At 48.4% G+C, this 23,024-nt stretch overlaps 1 protein-coding gene across 3 annotated transcripts in view; it reads right to left on the reverse strand.

Moving 5' to 3' along the window:
* Nucleotides 1–23,024, reverse strand: part of LOC139762764 (uncharacterized) — a 228,242-nt gene that overhangs the window by 114,412 nt on the left and 90,806 nt on the right. For all 3 annotated transcript variants that reach the window (XM_071687881.1, XM_071687875.1, XM_071687876.1), the window contains exon 3: nt 1,066–1,080. The gene's annotated coding sequence lies outside the window, so the exon portion shown is untranslated. The remainder of the gene's footprint in view (nt 1–1,065; nt 1,081–23,024) is intronic.

Consider the following 23,024-nt stretch of genomic DNA (forward strand, 5'->3'; position numbering starts at 1 on the left):
TCTCTCTCTCTCTCTCTCTCTCTCTCTCTCTCTCTCTCTCTCTCTCTCTGTATATATATATATATATATATATATATATATATATATATATATATATATATATATGCCTCCTGCGTGTCACATACTTCCTCTGGTGTCAAACGTGTCATACCGTGTGTCACAGTGACACTTAACACACAATCCCGGCGGTTTCTCAGTGAAATCGTTCACTGCTTCTGATAACAGTGAGTCATCGTAACAATCCTCCAGGACCTTCATCAATAAAGCGACGATACATATAAACACATGAAGTAATAAAGATCTCCTGAGGTAAGATATAATAAAGATGGCGAGGCAGGTAAGGAGAACCAGTCCCTTGAGGCGAAGGTAATCTGGGCCAACATGTGATCAAGGCAAAATAATAACATGGGAACGGCCCTCAGCGCATCGCATCCTCTTGCCTCCATCATTGTACGACCTTTTGTTCCCCCCCACAGCCGGAGCTGTGGTCGTTGCTGGACAATGTGGTGTGTGTGGGGGGGTGGCTGATCCCCTGCCCGAATGCGTGTGGCACACGACCTCACCAGCGTTGACCCGTGTGGTGGAAACAGCGTTGAGATAATGAAGAGTTTATAATGATGGTCATCACGCAGCCTCCCTCCCTCCCTCCCTCGCCAGCCTGTCTCTCACTCCCTCTCTCTCCCTAGTCTCCATCATCTCTCCTGGTGTGAGAGGTAGTCTCCATCATATACATCTCTCCCTCTCATCTCTCCTGGTGTGAGAGGAGCACATGGAGGAGGAGGAGGAGTAAGGAGTGAGAAAGAGGAGGAATGAGGCAAGGGCAGGAGACGGCGAGCTGTGTGAGCGGAGCAGGAAGGGATTAAAGGTGAGTTATGAATGGAAGGAAGAGATGAAGTTAGCAGGGAGGGAGGAAGATAATGGAGACAAGGGAGAGGCTGCTTGGCCTTCACCTCGACTTGGGGGCCCACCTAGTCCTCCGAATCGAGTTGACATATCGACCTCCTACATAAAATCATCACACACAAACCTTTGCGTTGGGAGGAAGATCTCTGTGGCTCCACTTACCATTACTGCCTCTTCCTGTAATAAAAAAGAATGTTACATCATTAAGTTTGGCTATGCTTAATCAACCTACGGTATGCTAAGTTAGGTTAGGTTAGGTTATACTAAGATTGGTAGGTTAGGCCATACTAGGTTAGGTTAGCTACGCTAGGTTAGGTTAGGTTGAATCTAGTTAAGATACGTTGTTTTACTCTACTAGGATTGCTAGGTTAGACTATACTAGGTAAGGTTTGCTAGGCTAAATCTGGTTACTCATATTTGCTAATACAGTTTAGTTTAGCTTAGTTTGCTTAAGCTTAGGCTATGCTGTGCTGAACTAGATTTAGTTAGGCTGACTAGGCTAAATTACAGCAAGTGTCCTTTCCAAGAAATTCCATCTTCATATATATATATATATATATATATATATATATATATATATATATATACCATAAGAATAGAAATGGAAAAATAATAAATCAGCTTGAAGATAGGTTAGGCTAAGCCATGCTATATTAGGTTAAGCTATCTAGACTACATTTACGTTGTGTCTTCAATACCAACCATCTCCATGTTCAGGAAAAAAGAATAACACGTAACATATGAAGAAAAAAATGACAAAAATACGAATATATGAAAATATGGGATTCAGAATAAAGATAAATGCAGTAAGCATAGGGATTAAAAAATAATATATATATATATATATATATATATATATATATATATATATATATATATATATATATATATATATATATATTGTCGAGAGGAGAGCGACTTTGAATGCCACATTGATTCGTCGTTGGACTGAACTGAAGCCAAGCGTTTTAGGCCAATGACTCCCGCGCCTCCCAAAGCCCTTCAAGCAAACACCCAGTCGCTGGTAGGAATGACGGCCAACAATACCAGTCGCTGGTAGGAATGACGGCCAACAATACCAGTCGCTGGTAGGAATGACGGCCAACAATACCAGTCGCTGGTAGGAATGACGGCCAACGATATCAATCGCTGGTAGGAATATCGTCCGACAAAACCAGTCGCTGGTACGAATACAGAACCAGTTCCTGACCGCAGCAAACAGCTATTACAACCAACAACAGCTGCAGGGGACACTGGTATAAAGGGCCACAGCTGACAACAGCTGAAGTAGCCAACACAGATAGAAACAGTAGACGGGTAGAGCGAATACCTGACACGGCACGAAGCTGCTGACGCTATCAGTAGCTGACACGACCAAATGCTGACAGAACAGACCCATACCATCTGCTGACACAGGCAACAGCTGGAAGAGCAAACAACATTTACAAGGAACAGCTGACAGAACCATCACCAACGTAAACATCGTCAAACAGAGCAATTAACAAAGCAAACATTCGATACACAGGAACCAAAGATCCGATACATCGAACTGAAGATCCGATACATCGAACTGAAGATCCGATACGCCGAACTGAAGATCCGATACATCGAACTGAAGATCCGGTACGCCGAACTGAAGATCCGATACATCGAACCAAAGATCCGATACGCCGAACCAAAGATCCGATACGCCGAACCAAAGATCCGATACGCCGAACTGAAGATCCGATACGCCGAACTGAAGATCCGATACGCCGAACTGAAGATCCGATACGCCGAACTGAAGATCCGATACATCGAACCAAAGATCCGATACACCGAACTGAAGATCCTATCCACCAAAAATTCGATATACTGAATATTTAACATAGCCAATATCAGAGAATAGCAACAGTTATATAAAACTGTCAGAATCAACATAGAAGGCACAAGAATAGCAAACTGATCAATATCGGAGACAAACACAAACAAACACAAAAACCTCACGGTCGCAAAGAAATATAAATATCTTCCCTCTATCCATTTTCTCCACATGGAGCGTCTATTTTTTTACGTGCGCCGATTTCTATAGAGAACGAATATATATATATATATATATATATATATATATATATATATATATATATATACATTATATATATATATATATATATATATATATATATATATATATATATATATATATATATATATATATATATATATATATCTTTTTTCTTCTTTTAAACTATTCGCCATTTCCCGCGTTAGCGAGGTAGCATTAAGAACAGAGGACTGGGCCTTTGAGGGAATACCCTCACCTGGCCCAATTCTCTGTTCCTTCTTTTGGGAAAAAAAAAAAAAAAAAAAAATGAGAGGGGAGGATTTCCAGCCCCCCGCTCCCTCCCCTTTTAGTCGCCTTCTACGACACGCAGGGAATACGTGGGAAGTATTCTTAATCCCCTATCCCCAGGGATAATATATATATATATATATATATATATATATATATATATATATATATATATATATATATATATATATATATATATAATGTAGTGAGGCTGTGCGTACTAATGTTGCAGAATTTATATATAACACTCGATAACAGACAGAAGCTGCTACATACACATTGTTTGGATCCCGCTATACACTATACACTAAACCATTAGATCAAATATAAGGAAATATTACACAGGAGAGTGAGTGATAGTATGGTAAAGTAGAAACATTGCTAAGATGTGAGAAATCCTTATATAAACACTGGTGTCAGTATTGTGTGTGTGCGACACCATAAGAATTAGACGAATTTATATACATACCTTGTGGCTCATAAGAATCAGACGAGGTTATATTTATACATATATATATATATATATATATATATATATATATATATATATACACCTTCTGGCTCATTGCTTACCAGACCCAACCATATGCTTAATACTGTAATATAAATTCGGTGAGAGAAGCTTTTCATACTCTGTCACTCGAGGATGAGCCGTTATGACAACTGTGTCTTTCCCTACACCTCAGCTTCACTCCCGTCCCCACCCGTCAATGTCTTATAACCTCACACCTGAACCTTTTGCAAAATTGCAGATATTCGACCACTTCTCAGAACCTGAAGATCCATTTTCTTTTCCTCTGCCCTCCTAGCCTCTCTATCCCCTTCCGTCCTACTTGTATTCTGGTTAGGTCTATAGCCTTAATTGGGGCTCGGTTCGAGACCTGAACCTTCGACTTGACGGAAGAATGGTAACCCTTTGTCCCGCCATTTCTTATTTTACAGATATATAGAATTATATGAGGTTTTAGAGAAATATAGAATTATATGAAGTTTCAGAGATATATAGAATTATAGAGAGGTATAGATTTATATGATGTTTTAGAGATATATATAGAATTATATTATGTTTTAGATACATAGAATTATATAGAATCATATTATGTTTTAGAGATATATAGAATTACATCAAATTATACAACTCCAGAACATTTCAAGACATTCTACATGTTTATCCTAATGGTGCACGCGTAAGGAAATACTTATGCAGTAATATATATATATATATATATATATATATATATATATATATATATATATATATATATATATATATATATATATATATATATGGATGGGGTTGTTAGGGAGGTAAATGCAAGAGTCTTGGAAAGAGGGGCAAGTATGAGGTCTGTTGGGGATGAGAGAGCTTGGGAAGTGAGTCAGTTGTTGTTCGCTGATGATACAGCGCTGGTGGCGGATTCATGTGAGAAACTGCAGAAGCTGGTGACGGAGTTTGGTAAAGTGTGTGGAAGAAGAAAGTTAAGAGTAAATGTGAATAAGAGCAAGGTAATTAGGTACAGTAGGGTTGAGGGTCAAGTCAATTGGGAGGTGAGTTTGAATGGAGAAAAACTGGAGGAAGTGAAGTGTTTTAGATATCTGGGAGTGGATCTGTCAGCGGATGGAACCATGGAAGCGGAAGTGGATCATAGGGTGGGGGAGGGGGCGAAAATTTTGGGAGCCTTGAAAAATGTGTGGAAGTCGAGAACATTATCCCGGAAAGCAAAAATGGGTATGTTTGAAGGAATAGTAGTTCCAACAATGTTGTATGGTTGCGAGGCGTGGGCTATGGATAGAGTTGTGCGCAGGAGGATGGATGTGCTGGAAATGAGATGTTTGAGGACAATGTGTGGTGTGAGGTGGTTTGATCGAGTAAGTAACGTAAGGGTAAGAGAGATGTGTGGAAATAAAAAGAGCGTGGTTGAGAGAGCAGAAGAGGGTGTTTTGAAATGGTTTGGGCACATGGAGAGAATGAGTGAGGAAAGATTGACCAAGAGGATATATGTGTCGGAGGTGGAGGGAACGAGGAGAAGAGGGAGACCAAATTGGAGGTGGAAAGATGGAGTGAAAAGGATTTTGTGTGATCGGGGCCTGAACATGCAGGAGGGTGAAAGGAGGGCAAGGAATAGAGTGAATTGGAGCGATGTGGTATACAGGGGTTGACGTGCTGTCAGTGGATTGAATCAAGGCATGTGTAGCGTCCGGGGTAAACCATGGAAAGCTGTGTAGGTATGTATATTTGCGTGTGTGGACGTGTGTATGTACATGTGTATGGGGAGGGTTGGGCCATTTCTTTCGTCTGTTTCCTTGTGCTACCTCGCAAACGCGGGAGACAGCGACAAAGTATAAAAAAAAAAAAAAAAAAAAAAAAAATATATATATATATATTCCTATGAGTCCACGGGGAAAATGAAACACGAAAAGTTCCCAAGTGCACTTTCGTGTAATAATCACATCATCAGGGGAGACACAAGAGAGGAATATTACAGTCAGTTGATATACATCGAAGAGACGAAGCTAGGACGCCATTTGGTAAACGTTTACCAAATGGCGTCCTAGCTTCGTCTCTTCGATGTATATCAACTGACTGTTATATTCCTCTCTTGTGTCTCCCCTGATGATGTGATTATTACACCAAAGTGCACTTGGGAACTTTTCGTTTCATTTTCCCCGTGGACTCATAGGAATATCTTGATCACGCGCAAAATTGTGATCCTTTCCAACATATATATATATATATATATATATATATATATATATATATATATATATATATATATATATATATATATATATTCTAAATCACATTAACATATGCAAGCATGATATAAATAAACTGTTAGGCTATATTAAATACGTCTAAATGTGTCTTTTTGTATCCCAATTAAATAATTCACAGTGAACATCAAGACACATGATGGTGTGTGTATTCAGCGTCCTAATTATTACTGAATAGAATTTTGTATGTAAGTTACAAGCTGATAAATGAAATCTTCAATACAATACAATACTTTGTTATCCTGTCACAAAAAGAATGTTTCTATTATCTCGTCACAAAAGCAATGCTTCTGTTATCCTGTCACAAAAAGAATGCTTCTGTTATCTCGTCACAAAAGCAATGCTTCTGTTATCTCGTCACAAAAGCAATGCTTCTGTTATCTCGTCACAAAAGCAATGTTTCTGTTATCTCGTCACAAAAGCAATGTTTCTGTTATCTCGTCACAAAAGCAATGTTTCTGTTATCTCGTAACAAAAGCAATGTTTCTGTCATCTCGTCACAAAAGCAATGCTTCTGTTATCTCGTCACAAAAGCAATGTTTCTGTTATCTCGTCACAAAAGCAATGTTTCTGTTATCTCGTCACAAAAGCAATGCTTCTGTTATCTCGTCACAAAAGCAATGCTTCTGTTATCTCAATCACAAACGCAATGCTTCTGTTATCTCGTCACAAAAGCAATGCATCTGTTATCTCGTCACAAAAGTAATGTTTCTGTTATCTCGTCACAAAAGCAATGTTTCTGTTATCTCGTCACAAAAGCAATGTTTCTGTTATCTCATCACAAACGCAATGCTTCTGTTATCTCGTCACAAAAGCAATGTTTCAGTTATCTCGTCACAAAAGCAATACTTCCGTTATCTTGTCCCAGATGCAATGCTTGTTATCTTGTCACAAATACACTAATTGTCATCTTGTCATAAAAGCGACATTTCTTTTATCTTGTAAACTGTTGTATGACATATGATTAATTTCCCTTTCTGTAATCATATTTCGCTTAAACCTATTATTGTTCTATATACAAGTTTGAAACAATTACGTACATATGACAACAATGTAATCTATGACATCTACTTGCTCCTAATTACTTTACTATCTATCTATCTATCGATCTGTATATCTATCAGCGCTCCATTCCCTGGGATGGATCAAGTACATATAAAGTGAAACATGTACTACCACACTTACATAAGTACATATAACTTGAAAACATGGACTACCACACTTATACAAGTACTTATTACTTTAAAACAAGGACTACCACACTTATAAAAGTACCTATTGCTTGAAAACATGGACTACCACCCTTATATAAGTACTTATTACTTGAAAACATGGACTACCACACTTATACAAGTACTTATTACTTGAAAACAAGGACTACCACACTTATAAAAGTACCTATTGCTTGAAAACATGGACTACCACCCTTATATAAGTACTTATTACTTGAAAACATGGACTACCACACTTATATAAGTACTTATTACTTGAAAACATGGACTACCACACTTATATAAGTACTTATTACTTGAACACAAGGACTACCACACTTATATAAGTACTTATTACTTGAAAACATGGACTACCACACTTATATAAGTACTTATTACTTGAAAACATGGACTACCACACTTATATAAGTACTTATTACTTGAAAACATGGACTACCACCCTTATATAAGTACTTATTACTTGAAAACATGGACTACCACCCTTATATAAGTACTTATTACTTGAAAACATGGACTACCACACTTATACAAGTACTTATTACTTGAAAACAAGGACTACCACACTTATAAAAGTACCTATTGCTTGAAAACATGGACCACCACACTTATATAAGTACTTATTACTTAAAAACATGGACTACCACACTTACATAAGTATTATTACTTGAAAACATGGACTACCACACTTATGTAAGTACTTCTTACTTGAAAACCTGGACTGCCACACTTATATAAGTACTTATTACTTAAAAACATGGACTACCACACTTACATAAATACTTATTACTTGAAAACATGGACTACCACTTTTATATAAGTACTTATTACTTAAAAACATGGACCACCACACTTATATAAGTACTTATTACTTAAAAACATGGACCACCACACTTATATAAGTACTTATTACTTGAAAACATGGACTGCCACATCATCTACATCATCCACAACCTAATGTGTTCTCTCTCTACATCTACCCGTCTCTACCGCCTTCTACCTCCCCTCCATCTACCATCTACTGCACCGCTGTGTATCTTCCTTGACCAACCTATCATCTACCATACCCACACTACCATTCATGAGTACCTTCCTAACCATCTCTACAACCTACCTACCATTCAGCCTCCGGATCACAACCATACAACACGGGTTATATGAAGTGTTTCCATTCACGTGTGATTTGATTTGCGTGTGTGTGTGTGTGTGTGTGTGTGTGTGTGTGTGTGTGTGTGTGTGTGTGTGTGTGTGTATGTGAAGGACCAATATAACCACACACACACACACACACATGGTTATCATTGCCCTAGCCGTAGGGAATGGCCACTACTACTACTATAATAATAATAATAATAATAAGCTCAACACAAAGCAACACATCTATATTGTCTGCCGACCAAAAATAATTTCCTGTTTTAATTAACACATGAAAGGCCACAACACACCAGGCACAACACACCCAGGAACGCGGCCACAACACCTGAGGTTTACATCTATAATCATAATGAATATTCATAACACGATTATAGAAGATCTGCACGGGACGAATATCGAAGCCATGAATGTATTGCCAACACGTGTTGAAGATCTACACTTGGCGAATATCTACACGTGATGAATATCCCCCTCACCACAACTTGTTTCATACCCGGTGTCTGGGGTCAACCTGAAACACGACATCTTCCCCTTCCTTCATCAGGAGGAGGAGGAGGAGGTGGAGGTGGAGGTGGAGGTGGAGGTGGAGGAGGTGGAGGTGGAGGTGGAGGTGGAGGTGGAGGAGGAGGAGGAGGTGGAGGTGGAGGAGGAGGAGGAGGAGGAGGAGGAGGTGGAGGAGGAGGAGGTTCTGTAAGTCGTCTCGCCTCGCACACAAGAGCCTCACTTCCTCACCTGCCAGAGTGCACTTACCTCCTCCTCCTCCTCCTCCCACCTCATAACTCCCTCTCCCACACGACTCTCTCTCTCTCTCTCTCTCTCTCTCTCTCTCTCTCTCTCTCTCTCTCTCTCTCTCTCTCTCTCTCTCTCACCTGAGGACGACCACTGGAGTATGAGGACTTAACCCCTTGAGTATGGCCACTTAACCCCTTGAGTACGACCACTTGACCCCTTGAGTATGACCACTTAACCCCTTGAGTACGACCACTTAACCCCTTGAGTACGACCACTTGACCCCTTGAGTATGAGCACTTAACCCCTTGAGTATGACCACTTAACCCCTTGAGTATGACCACTTAACCCCTTGAGTACGACCACTTAACCCCTTGAGTATGGCTACTTAACCCCTTGAGTATGACCACTTAACCCCTTGAGTACGACCACTTAATCCCTTGAGTACGACCACTTAACCCCTTGAGTATGACCACTTAACCCCTTGAGTATGACCACTTAAACCCTTGAGTACGACCACTTAACCCCTTGAGTATGGCCACTTAACCCCTTGAGTATGACCACTTAACCCCTTGAGTACGACCACTTAACCCCTTGAGTATGACCACTTAACCCCTTGAGTATGACCACTTAACCCCTTGAGTATGACCACTTAACCCCTTGAGTACGACCACTTAACCCCTTGAGTATGGCCACTTAACCCCTTGAGTACGACCACTTAACCCCTTGAGTATGGCCACTTAACCCCTTGAGTATGACCACTTAACCCCTTGAGTATGACCACTTAACCCCTTGAGTATGACCACTTAACCCCTTGAGTACGACCACTTAACCCCTTGAGTATGGCCACTTAACCCCTTGAGTATGACCACTTAACCTCTTGAGTACGACCACTTAACCCCTTGAGTATGACCACTTAACCCCTTGAGTATGACCACTTAACCCCTTGAGTACGACCACTTAACCCCTTGAGTACGACCACTTAATCCCTTGAGTACGACCACTTAATCCCTTGAGTACGACCACTTAACCCCTTGAGTACGACCACTTAATCCCTTGAGTACGACCACTTAATCCCTTGAGTACGACCACTTAACCCCTTGAGTACGACCACTTAATCCCTTGAGTACGACCACTTAATCCCTTGAGTACGACCACTTAACCCCTTGAGTATGACCACTTAACCCCTTGAGTACGACCACTTAACCCCTTGAGTACGACCACTTAATCCCTTGAGTACGACCACTTAATCCCTTGAGTACGACCACTTAATCCCTTGAGTACGACCACTTAACCCCTTGAGTACACGGATTGAAACCTCGAGAACGACTCAACCTCCGTGAGTACGACGACTCAACCCCTCCATCACGACTTAGCGCCTTCAGTACGACCTTAACCCCCCCCCGCCCACTGAGCACGACGACCCCCCCCACCACCGAGGACCGGACGGAGACGCTGGCCAATACCGACATCTACAGTCGAGTGTGTACTAATTTCCCCCTAGCCATCGACCTCGACACGACCTCCCCTCCCCCACCACCACAACCCCCCCACACCCCCCCACACGGCCTCTCCCCCCCCCCCCACCCCTGAAGGAGCCAAGCCAAGACCTCACTCAGGTACCCGACTGCCTCCCCAACCCTCCCCCCTCCCACCCCTCCTTTACTCCCCCTCCCACCCCTCCTTCCCTCCCCCCTCCCACCCCCCCTCCTTCCCTTCCTCTCCCACCCACCCTCCTTCTCTCTCCCCTCCCACCCCTCCTTCCTTCCCTCCCCCTTCCCATCCCTCTCCAACCCCTCCTTCCCTCCCCCTCCCACTCCTCCTTCCTTCCCTCCCCCTTCCCACCCCTCCTTCTTCCCTCCCCCCCTCCCCACCCCTCCTCCTTCCCTCCCCCTCCCACCCCTCCTTCCTACCCTCATCCCCCGCTCCTCCATCCCCCATCCCACCGCTCCTTCCCTCCCCCTCTCCCACCCCGAAACTCAAGACTTTGGCAAGTGTTGTCAGAGCTGGCGGGGGAGGGGGAGGGGGATCCCCTCCCCCCCCTCCTGTTCTCACCTTTGACCCTTGTTCTTCTTCACACGCGACGTGTTCATGACCCCAACCTCACACCTTGAGCACGACGGTACGACCCTTGAGCACGACGGTACGACCCTTGAGCACGACGGTACGACCCTTGAGCACGACGGTACGACCCTTGACCACGACGGTACAACCCTTGACCACGACGGTACGACCCTTGACCACGACGGTGCGACCCTTGACCACGACGGTGCGACCCTTGACCACGACGGTACGACCCTTGACCACGACGGTACGACCCTTGAGCACGACAGTACGACCTTGAGCGGGACGGTACGGTACGGTATGACCCTCGGCTATAAAGGACAAGTCCCAACCCCCGAACTCTCATGGGTTGGGTGAGAAAGGTCGTACCGTCGTGCTCAAGGGTCGTACCGTCGTGCTCAAGGGTCGTACCGTCGTGCTCAAAGGTCGTACAGTCGTGATCAAGAGCTTAAACACTACACTCACACACACACACACACACACACACACACACACTAACGCACTCTCTTGCCACACACTCCGGTCGTCCAAGACTCACTCAAACACCGTCAGCCACACGAAACAGCTGACGCAGCTGACGGGGGCTGACACCCAGTCTGTATTCTTCCTTTAAACTTCTGCTGACATTGCAGGAGTCAGACCCCATCTTTTGCCAGCCAGTCTACACCAGTCTGTGGTGGCCACCAGCCAGTCCACACCAGTCTGTGGTGGCCACCAGCCAGCCTACACCAGTCTGTGGTGGCCACCAGCCACTCTACGCCAGTCTGTGGTGGCCACCAGCCAGTCTACACCAGTCTGTGGTGGCCACCAGCCAGTCCACACCAGTCTGTGGTGGCCACCAGCCAGTCTACACCAGTCTGTGGTGGCCACCAGCCAGTCTACACCAGTCTGTGGTGGCCACCAGCCAGTCTACACCAGTCTGTGGTGGCCACCCGCCAGTCTACACCAGTCTGTGGTGGCCACCAGCCAGTCTACACCAGTCTGTGGTGGCCACCAGCCAGTCCACACCAGTCTGTGGTGGCCACCAGCCAGCCTACACCAGTCTGTGGTGGCCACCAGCCAGTCTACACCAGTCTGTGGTGGCCACCCGCCAGTCTACACCAGTCTGTGGTGGCCACCAGCCAGTCTACACCAGTCTGTGGTGGCCACCAGCCAGTCTACACCAGTCTGTGGTGGCCACCAGCCAGTCTACACCAGTCTGTGGTGGCCACCAGCCAGTCTACACCAGTCTGTGGTGGCCACCAGCCAGTCCACACCAGTCTGTGGTGGCCACCAGCCAGCCTACACCAGTCTGTGGTGGCCACCAGCCAGTCTACACCAGTCTGTGGTGGCCACCAGCCAGTCTACACCAGTCTGTGGTGGCCACCAGCCAGTCTACACCAGTCTGTGGTGGCCACCAGCCAGTCTACACCAGTCTGTGGTGGCCACCAGCCAGTCTACACCAGTCTGTGGTGGCCACCAGCCAGTCTACACCAGTCTGTGGTGGCCACCAGCCAGTCTACACCAGTCTGTGGTGGCCACCAGCCAGTCTACACCAGTCTGTGGTGGCCACCAGCCACTCTACGCCAGTCTGTGGTGGCCACCAGCCAGTCTACACCAGTCTGTGGTGGCCACCAGCCAGTCTACACCAGTCTGTGGTGGCCACCAGCCAGCCTACACCAGTCTGTGGTGGCAACCAGCCAGCCTACACCAGTCTGTGGTAGCCACCAGCCAGTCTACACCAGTCTGTGGTGGCCACCAGCCAGTCTACGCCAGTCTGTGGTGGCCACCAGCCAGTCTACACCAGTCTGTGGTGGCCACCAGCCAGTCTACACCAGTCTGTGGTGGCCACCAGCCAGTCTACACCAGTCTGTGGTGGCCACCAGCCAGTCTACACCAGTCTGTGGTGGCCACCAGCCAGTCTACGCCAGTCTGTGGTGGCCACCAGCCAGTCTACACCAGTCTGTGGTGGCCACCAGCCAGTCTACACCAGTCTGTGGTGGCCACCAGCCAGTCTACACCAGTCTGTGGTGGCCACCAGCCAGTCCACACCAGTCTGTGGTGGCCACCAGCCAGTCTACACCAGTCTGTGGTGGCCACCAGCCAGTCTACACCAGTCTGCCACATCCCCGGATGCCTGACTGTGGATCCATGATGACGTCACCACATGTCTATCACTTGGTCGGGTCCACACACGAGATCTATCGACTCACCACCACACCCTCCCCCACGATGTAAGATGGTACGACCCATGAGTACGACGGTACGACCCCTGAGCACAACGCTACGACCCTTGAGCACGACGGTACGACTCCTGAGCACGACGGTACGACCCTTGAGCACGACGATACGACACCTTGAGCACGACGGTACGACCCATGAGCACGACGGTACGATCGTTGAGCACGGCGGTACGACCCCTGAGCACGACGGTACGACCCTTGAGCACGACGATACGACACCTTGAGCACGACGGTACGACCCATGAGCACGACGGTACGATCCTTGAGCACGGCGGTACGACCCCTGAGCATGACGCTACGACCCATGAGCACGACGGTACGACCCCCTGAGCACAACGGTACGACCCATGAGCACGACGGTACGAGACCCTGGAGCAGGACGGTACGACCCCCTGAGCACGACGGTACGACCCCTGAGCACGACGGTACGACCGTTGAGCACAATGGTACGACCCCTGAGCACGACGGTACGACCCTTGAGCACGACGGTACGACCATTGAGCACGACGGTACGACCCCCCCCGGGGGTAAAGACGACCTGGACTTGTCAACTCCCCCAGACAGAGATCCCCAAAATTAAAAGATAATAGTAAAGAAACCAGTGAAGAAACCTGGCCAAGTAGAAACCGGCCCAGCCAGCCAGGGCGAAAAGGGGGGTTTCTAACCACGTGGGAGGTGGAGGGGGGTTGAGGTGAACACCTCCCCCCCCCCCACCCCTTAAAGACGACCTCCCACGACCCCGAGCACCAACGACTTCCCACAGGGTCGTCCACCGTCTTAAAGTTGCAGGTGGCAGGCCACGCCACGCGCCTCCCCCCCGGGGGGGGGGGGGGTGTCCGCCGGGGTCATCCCAGGGGCGGGGGGGGAGTGTCCACTGGGGTCATCCCAGGGGGAGGGGGTGTCCCCGGAGTCATCCCAGGGGCGGGGGGGGAGTGTGTCCCCGGGGTCATCCCAGGGGCGGGGGGGGGGAGTGTGACCCCGGGGTCATCCCAGGGGATGTGTGTCCCCGGGGTCATCCCAGGGGCGGGGGGGAGTGTGTCCCCGGGGTCATCCCAGGGGCGGGGGGGGGAGTGTGTCCCCGGGGTCATCCCAGGGGGAGGGGGGGCGGTGTCCCCTGAGATGATCCTAGATGGTGAGTCTCATTACCGCCTCTTGCGCGCGCGCACGCACACACACACACACACACACACAACCACCCCACCCACCACAACACAACCACCCCACCCACCACAACACAACCACCCCACCCACCACAACACAACCACCCCACCCACCACGACACAACCACCCCACCCACCACAACACAACCACCCCACCCACCACAACACAACCACCCCACCCACCACAACACAACCACCCCACCCACCACAACCACAACCACCCCACCCACCACAACACAACCACCCCACCCACCACAACACAACCACCCCACCCACCACAACACAACCACCCCACCCACCACAACACAACCACCCCACCCACCACAACACAACCACCCCACCCACCACAACACAACCACCCCACCCACCACAACACAACCACCCCACCCACCACAACACAACCACCCCACCCACCACAACACAACCACCCCACCCACCACAACACAACCACCCCACCCACCACAACACAACCACCCCACCCACCACAACACAACCACCCCACCCACCACAACCACAACCACCCCACCCACCACAACACAACCACCCCACCCACCACAACACAACCACCCCACCCACCACAACACAACCACCCCACCCACCACAACCACAACCACCCCACCCACCACAACACAACCACCCCCACCCACCACAACACAACCACCCCACCCACCACAACACAACCACCCCACCCACCACAACACAACCACCCCACCCACCACAACACAACCACCCCACCCACCACAACACAACCACCCCACCCACCACAACACAACCACCCCACCCACCACAACACAACCACCCCACCCACCACAACACAACCACCCCACCCACCACAACACAACCACCCCACCCACCACAACACAACCACCCCACCCACCACAACACAACCACCCACCCACCACAACACAACCACCCCACCCACCACAACACAACCACCCCACCCACCACAACACAACCACCCCACCCACCACAACACAACCACCCCACCCACCACAACACAACCACCCCACCCACCACAACACACCACCCACCCACCACAACACAACCACCCCACCCACCACAACACAACCACCCCACCCACCACAACACAACCACCCCACCCACCACAACACAACCACCCCACCCACCACAACACAACCACCCCACCCACCACAACACAACCACCCCACCCACCACAACACAACCACCCCACCCACCACAACACAACCACCCCACCCACCACAACACAACCACCCCACCCACCACAACACAACCACCCCACCCACCACAACACAACCACCCCACCCACCACAACACAACCACCCCACCCACCACAACACAACCACCCCACCCACCACAACACAACCACCCAACCCACCACAACCACAACCACCCCACCCACCACAACACAACCACCCCACCCACCACAACACAACCACCCCACCCACCACCAACCACAACCACCCCACCCACCACAACACAACCACCCCACCCACCACAACACAACCACCCCACCCACCACAACACAACCACCCCACCCACCACAACACAACCACCCCACCCACCACAACACAACCACCCCACCCACCACAACACAACCACCCCACCCACCACAACCACAACCACCCCACCCACCACAACACAACCACCCCACCCACCACAACACAACCACCCCACCCACCACAACACAACCACCCCACCCACCACAACACAACCACCCCACCCACCACAACACAACCACCCCACCCACCACAACACAACCACCCCACCCACCACAACACAACCACCCCACCCACCACAACACAACCACCCCACCCACCACAACACAACCACCCCACCCACCACAACACAACCACCCCACCCACCACAACACAACCACCCCACCCACCACAACACAACCACCCCACCCACCACAACACAACCACCCCACCCACCACAACACAACCACCCCACCCACCACAACACAACCACCCCACCCACCACAACACAACCACCCCACCCACCACAACACAACCACCCCACCCACCACAACCACAACCACCCCACCCACCACAACCACAACCACCCCACCCACCACAACACAACCACCCCACCCACCACAACACAACCACCCCACCCACCACAACACAACCACCCCACCCACCACAACACAACCACCCCACCCACCACAACACAACCACCCCACCCACCACAACACCACCACCCCACCCACCCACCACAACACAACACGTATAACTCTACGGTACTGGCTTGTGGCGTTTGACTAAGTCCGGCTCCTGTATCCTGATGTAGTATGTTATGGATACATCAGAGACTGTATCCATAACACACACACACACACACACACACACACACACACACACACACACACACACACACACACACATACACACTGTACCTGTTCGCTAATATCGTTATAACATCCAGTTATAACAGTGAGGTTATGTTCATCAAGAACTTAAGGTCGTACAATCTGGTTATAACATGTTCTTCACGTTCACCTACCGCTGTTCTACGTACAGAGAGATGATAGAGAAGGTCCAGAGGAGAACAAGAAAGACTTTGGACCGTGTGTCCAACATGGAAGAGAGAAGAGTAGAAGGTGAGTTGATCACAACCCTTGTAGTTTATATAACAACATGATCATGTTAACAGTGAACTTTTCTTCAAAAAGGATTTTGGGACAGAAGAACCAGACGGCATCAAATTAACGATAGAAACTTGTGGGGTAAAAGATGTACAAATGTAATTATGATTGTACAAAAATATGGGATTAATGGAGGAAAAAACTGTGTTATGAGATGGCGAATGTGTGCAGCGTACATAAGTTTGAAATGTTTATGATAGTACAGAAAGTATGAGAGATGGGGCCCCCCCACAAGTGTACAACTCCCTCCCCGTACAGTACAAGACATGGGCCCCCACCAGTGTACAACTCCCTCTCCGTACAGTACAGGACATGGAGCCCCACCAGTGTACAACTCTTTCCCCGTACAGTACAAGAGATGGGACCCCACGAGTGTACAACTCCCTCCCCGTACAGTACAAGAGATGAGGCCCCCCACCAGTGTACAACTTCCTCCCCGTACAGTACAAGAGATGGGACCCCAACGAGTGTACAACTCCCTCCCCGTACAGTACAAGAGATGGGGCCCCCCACCAGTGTACAACTTCCTCCCCGTACAGTACAAGAGATGGGACCCCACGAGTGTACAACTCCCTCCCCGTACAGTACAAGACGAGGGGCCCCCACCAGTGTACAACTCCCTCCCCGTACAGTGCGAGAGATGGGGGCCCCACCAGTGTACAACTCCCTCCCCGTACAGTACAAGACATGGGACCCCACAGGTGTACAACTCCCCGTACAGTGCGAGAGATGGGGGCCCCACCAGTGTACAACTCCCTCCCCGTACAGTACAAGAGATGGGGCCCACCACCAGTGTACAACTCCCTCCCCGTACAGTGCGAGAGATGGGGCCCCCAACAGTGTACAACACCCTCCCCGTACAGCACAAGACATGGGGCCCCCCACCAGTGTACAACTCCCTCCCCGTACAGTACAAGACATGGGGCCCCCACCAGTGTACAACTCCCTCCCCGTACAGTACAAGAGATGGGGCCCCCCACCGGTGCACAACTCCCTCCCCGTACAGTACAAGCCATGGGGCCCCCACCAGTGTACAACTCCCTCCCCGTACAGTACAAACAGGTATTAATTACCCACAATTCACCACGGTCCGTCTGTACATTACCACAACTATAACATAATATTCTTGTAGCGCTGGACGCCTTCCTCACAACACACACACACACACACACACACACACACACACACACACACACACACACACACTAACACATACACACACACACACACACACACACACATAATTAATTCAGTATTGCCAACATTAACTGCTGCCAACCTGCTGGTAATGACACTGCGGCCGCCACACCATCTGGTGGCACAGATGGTGTGGGCGGGGGGTGCCTGCTGTCACCAGCTGTCTGCTGTGTGAATATGTCTCTCTCTCTCTCTCTCTCTCTCTCTCTCTCTCTCTCTCTCTCTCTCTCTCTCTCTCTCTCTCCTTACCTACCTACCTACTTACAACTCTTGCACAGTGACTATAATATAACTACATTAGTATAACTACAGCATTCTACCTACAACCCTTTTCACACTAACTACAACCTTCAGACCACTGTACAACTACAACCTTCAGACCACTGTACAACTACAAACTTCAGACCACTGTACAACTACAACCTTCAGACCACTGTACAACTACAACCTTCAGACCACTGTACAACTACAACCTTCAGACCACTGTACAACTACAACATTCAGACCAATGTACAACTACAACCTTCAGACCACTGTACAACTACAACATTCAGACCACTGTACAACTACAACATTCAGACCACTGTACAACTACAACATTCAGACCAATGTACAACTACAACCTTCAGACCACTGTAACAAACTACAACCTTCAGACCACTGTACAACTACAACCTTCAGACCACTGTACAACAACCTTCAGACCACTGTACAACTACAACATTCAGACCACAGTACAATTACAACCTTCAGACCACTGTACAACTACAACCTTCAGACCACTGTACAACTACAACATTCAGACCACTGTACAACTACAACATTCAGACCACTGTACAACTACAACCTTCAGACCACTGTACAACTACAACCTTCAGACCACTGTACAACTACAACCTTCAGACCACTGTACAACTACAACCTTCAGACCACTGTACAACTACAACATTCAGACCACTGTACAACTACAACCTTCAGACCACTGTACAACTACAACATTCAGACCAATGTACAACTACAACCTTCAGACCACTGTACAACTACAACCTTCAGACCACTGTACAACTACAACCTTCAGACCACTGTACAACTACAACCTTCAGACCACTGTACAACTACAACCTTCAGACCACTGTACAACTACAACCTTCAGACCACTGTACAACTACAACCTTCAGACCACTGTACAACTACAACCTTCAGACCACTGTGCAACTACAACCTTCAGACCACTGTACAACTACAACCTTCAGACCACTGTACAACTACAACCTTCAGACCACTGTACAACTACAACCTTCAGACCACTGTACAACTACAACCTTCAGACCACTGTACAACTACAACCTTCAGACCACTGTACAACTACAACCTTCAGACCACTGTACAACTACAACCTTCAGACCACTGTACAACTACAACCTTCAGACCACTGTACAACTACAACATTCTACCTACAACTTGCTGGACCTGAGATTCTCCGACTTGTCTACCTCCTCCTACTCGAGGTCCACTCAACCTGCCCCTCGTACAGCAAGGAGCAGCGCTTGAGGTCGACCTTGTAGTCAACTTGAGTGATAACTCCGCTCTTCATGGGGGGGGGGGAGTGGGGAGTTAATCAGATCAACTGCCTCATTAATCAGTCATTTAATTAATCTTCTTCGTCGGGAGGTGGCGGCGTCCTCCTCCACTCTCTCTCTCTCTCTCTCTCTCTCTCTCTCTCTCTCTCTCTCTCTCTCTCTCTCTCTCTCTCTCTCACACGTAACTCAAAAAAAAAAAAGGTCATCTTGCACAGAAGGCTATAAGAGCCAATGTTCATTATATAATCTATTGGCTTACGGCTCTACCGCCATCAAATCCTCACCCTCATAACCCGAACGAGATTAAAAAAAGGAAAAAAAAAAAATTGGCCTTTTAATCAATTTTACGTCACACGGGACGATCAATGATCAATCTTCCCCCCCCCCCCCGGCCCCCCTTCCCGGGTGCAGAGAGGCGTATGAATTACATTCAGGAAGAGATTAATCACTTTTTTTTACGGGGGAATTAATCATTAATCTACTCAGGGAGTAGATGCGACCAAATCGTCTAAGCGGAAGTAATCATCGCTCAGACGGGGGAGGATTAATTGCCATTTGTGAGAACCGATAGTGAGTAATCGATAGTGAGTAATCGATAGTGAGTAATCACTCGGAGGCACACGTATAATCACTTTGATCAAAGGCGGGCGGCCAAACATACCTTTTTCTCTGAAAAACGATCACACTTTCTTCATTGATCAGTGTTGACTGATTAATCCTCCGTAATCAGTCTGTCTCATTGTGATCAGAGCTTCGAATGACCACTCCGGTGATCAATACTGTGATCAGGCATTCTTAAATAACCAGACTTCGGTTATAACTCTTCAGTGATTAATCCTCACTGATTAATTCTTTCGTCAGTGATCAGTCTTTAGCGATTAATCCACAGTCATCAGTTTCCACCGACTGATGCTCCGTGATTAATCTTTGGTGCTCTTGTGATGAATCCAAGATGATCAATGTCCAGTAAACATTCCTGAATCAACTGATTAATCCTGTGATCAATCTTCTTGTCTTAATCCTCACAGATAAGTGCTAAGTGATTAATCCTCAGCGATGGTCTCCAATGACTAATCCTATGATCGATCTTCGGCAATTAATCCTCAGTCTTCAACCTCCCGTGATTAATCCTCGATAATCAGTGCAGGGCGGGAATAATCAGTCACAAAGGGGGATTAATATCCATCGGAGGAGAAAGATTAATCTAATATAGGAATTGAAGTACAAATGAACGATTATCCGTTAAAATGATAATATTAATCATGGGATTAAAGATAAGTGGATTATGGGAAACCGGACACCCCCTTAACCGGAGTCCATACCGGACACCCAATTAACCGGAGTCCATACCAGACACCCAATTAAATGGAGTCCATACCGGACACCCAATTAATCGGAGTCCATACCGGATACCCCCATAACCGGAATCCATACCGGACACCCAATTCACCGGAATCCATGCCAGACACCCTCTTAACCGGAGTCCTTATCGGATACCCCCATAACCGGACACCCAATTAACCGGAGTCCATACCGGATACCCCATAACCGGACACCCTCTTAACCGGAGTCCATATCAGACACCCCTTAACCGGAGTCCATAACCGGACACCCAATAAACCGGAGTCCATACTGGACACCCAATTAACCGGAGTCCATACCGGATACCCCATAACCGGACACCCTCTTAACCGGAGTCCATATCAGACACCCCCTTAACCGGAGTCCACAGCCTGTATCCGGACTCATGATGAGTACGGATATGGCGAGTAAAGTGAGAAATGAGAGTTACGGTAATGTGTCCGGTATGGTAATTACTGTATCATGGCCGGTAATTACTGTATCATGGCCGGTAATTACTGTACCATGGCCGGTAATTAGATAACACCGGTTTAGCACCAGCAGCCTTAATTGTATGTAACTTGGTATGTACGACGGTACGACCCGTCGCGCTCAAGGGTCGTACCGTCGTGTTCAAGGGTCGTACCGTCGTGCTCAAGGGTCGTACCGTCGTGCTCAAGGGTCGTACCGTCATGCTCAAGGGTCGTACCGTCGTGCTCAAGGGTCGTACCGTCGTGCTCAAGGGTCGTACCGTCGTGCTCAAGGGTCGTACCGTCGTGCTCAAGGGTCGTACCGTCGTGTTCAAGGGTCGTACCGTCGTGCTCAAGGGTCGTACCGTCGTGCTCAAGGGTCGTACCGTCGTGGTCAAGGGTTGTACCGTCGTGCTCAAGGGTCGTACCGTCGTGCTCAAGGGTCGTACCGTCGTGCTCAAGGGTCGTACCGTCGTGTTCAAGGGTCGTACCGTCATGCTCAAGGGTCGTACCGTCGTGCTCAAGGGTCGTACCGTCGTGCTCAAGGGTCGTACCGTCGTGCTCAAGGGTCGTACCGTCGTGCTCAAGGGTCGTACCGTCGTGCTCAAGAGTCGTACCGTCGTGCACAAGGGCCATACCGTCGTGCTCAAGGGTCGTACCGTCGTGCTCAAGGGTCGTACCGTCGTGCTCAAGGGTCGTACCGTCGTGCTCAAGGGTCGTACCGTCGTGGTCAAGGGTTGTACCGTCGTGCTCAAGGGTCGTACCGTCGTGTTCAAGGGTCGTACCGTCATGCTCAAGGGTCGTACCGTCGTGGTCAAGGGTCGTACCGTCATGCTCAAGGGTCGTACCGTCGTGCTCAGGGTCGTACCGTCGTGCTCAAGGGTCGTACCGTCGTGCTCAAGGGTCGTACCGTCGTGCTCAAGGGTCGTACCGTCGTGGTCAAGGGTTGTACCGTCGTGCTCAAGGGTCGTACCGTCGTGTTCAAGGGTCGTACCGTCGTGCTCAAGGGTCGTACCGTCGTGCTCAAGGGTCGTACCGTCGTGTTCAAGGGTCGTACCGTCGTGCTCAAGGGTCGTACCGTCGTGCTCAAGGGTCGTACCGTCGTGCTCAAGGGTCGTACCGTCGTGCTCAAGGGTCGTACCGTCGTGCTCAAGGGTCGTACCGTCGTGCTCAGGAAGGTAATGAGCCTTTTGATATGCAAATCTTTCTCCTACGTACAGACACACACACACACACACAGA

The sequence above is a fragment of the Panulirus ornatus genome, chromosome 44 (assembly GCF_036320965.1).
Source record: "Panulirus ornatus isolate Po-2019 chromosome 44, ASM3632096v1, whole genome shotgun sequence".
NCBI classification, from domain to species: Eukaryota; Metazoa; Arthropoda; class Malacostraca; order Decapoda; family Palinuridae; genus Panulirus; species Panulirus ornatus.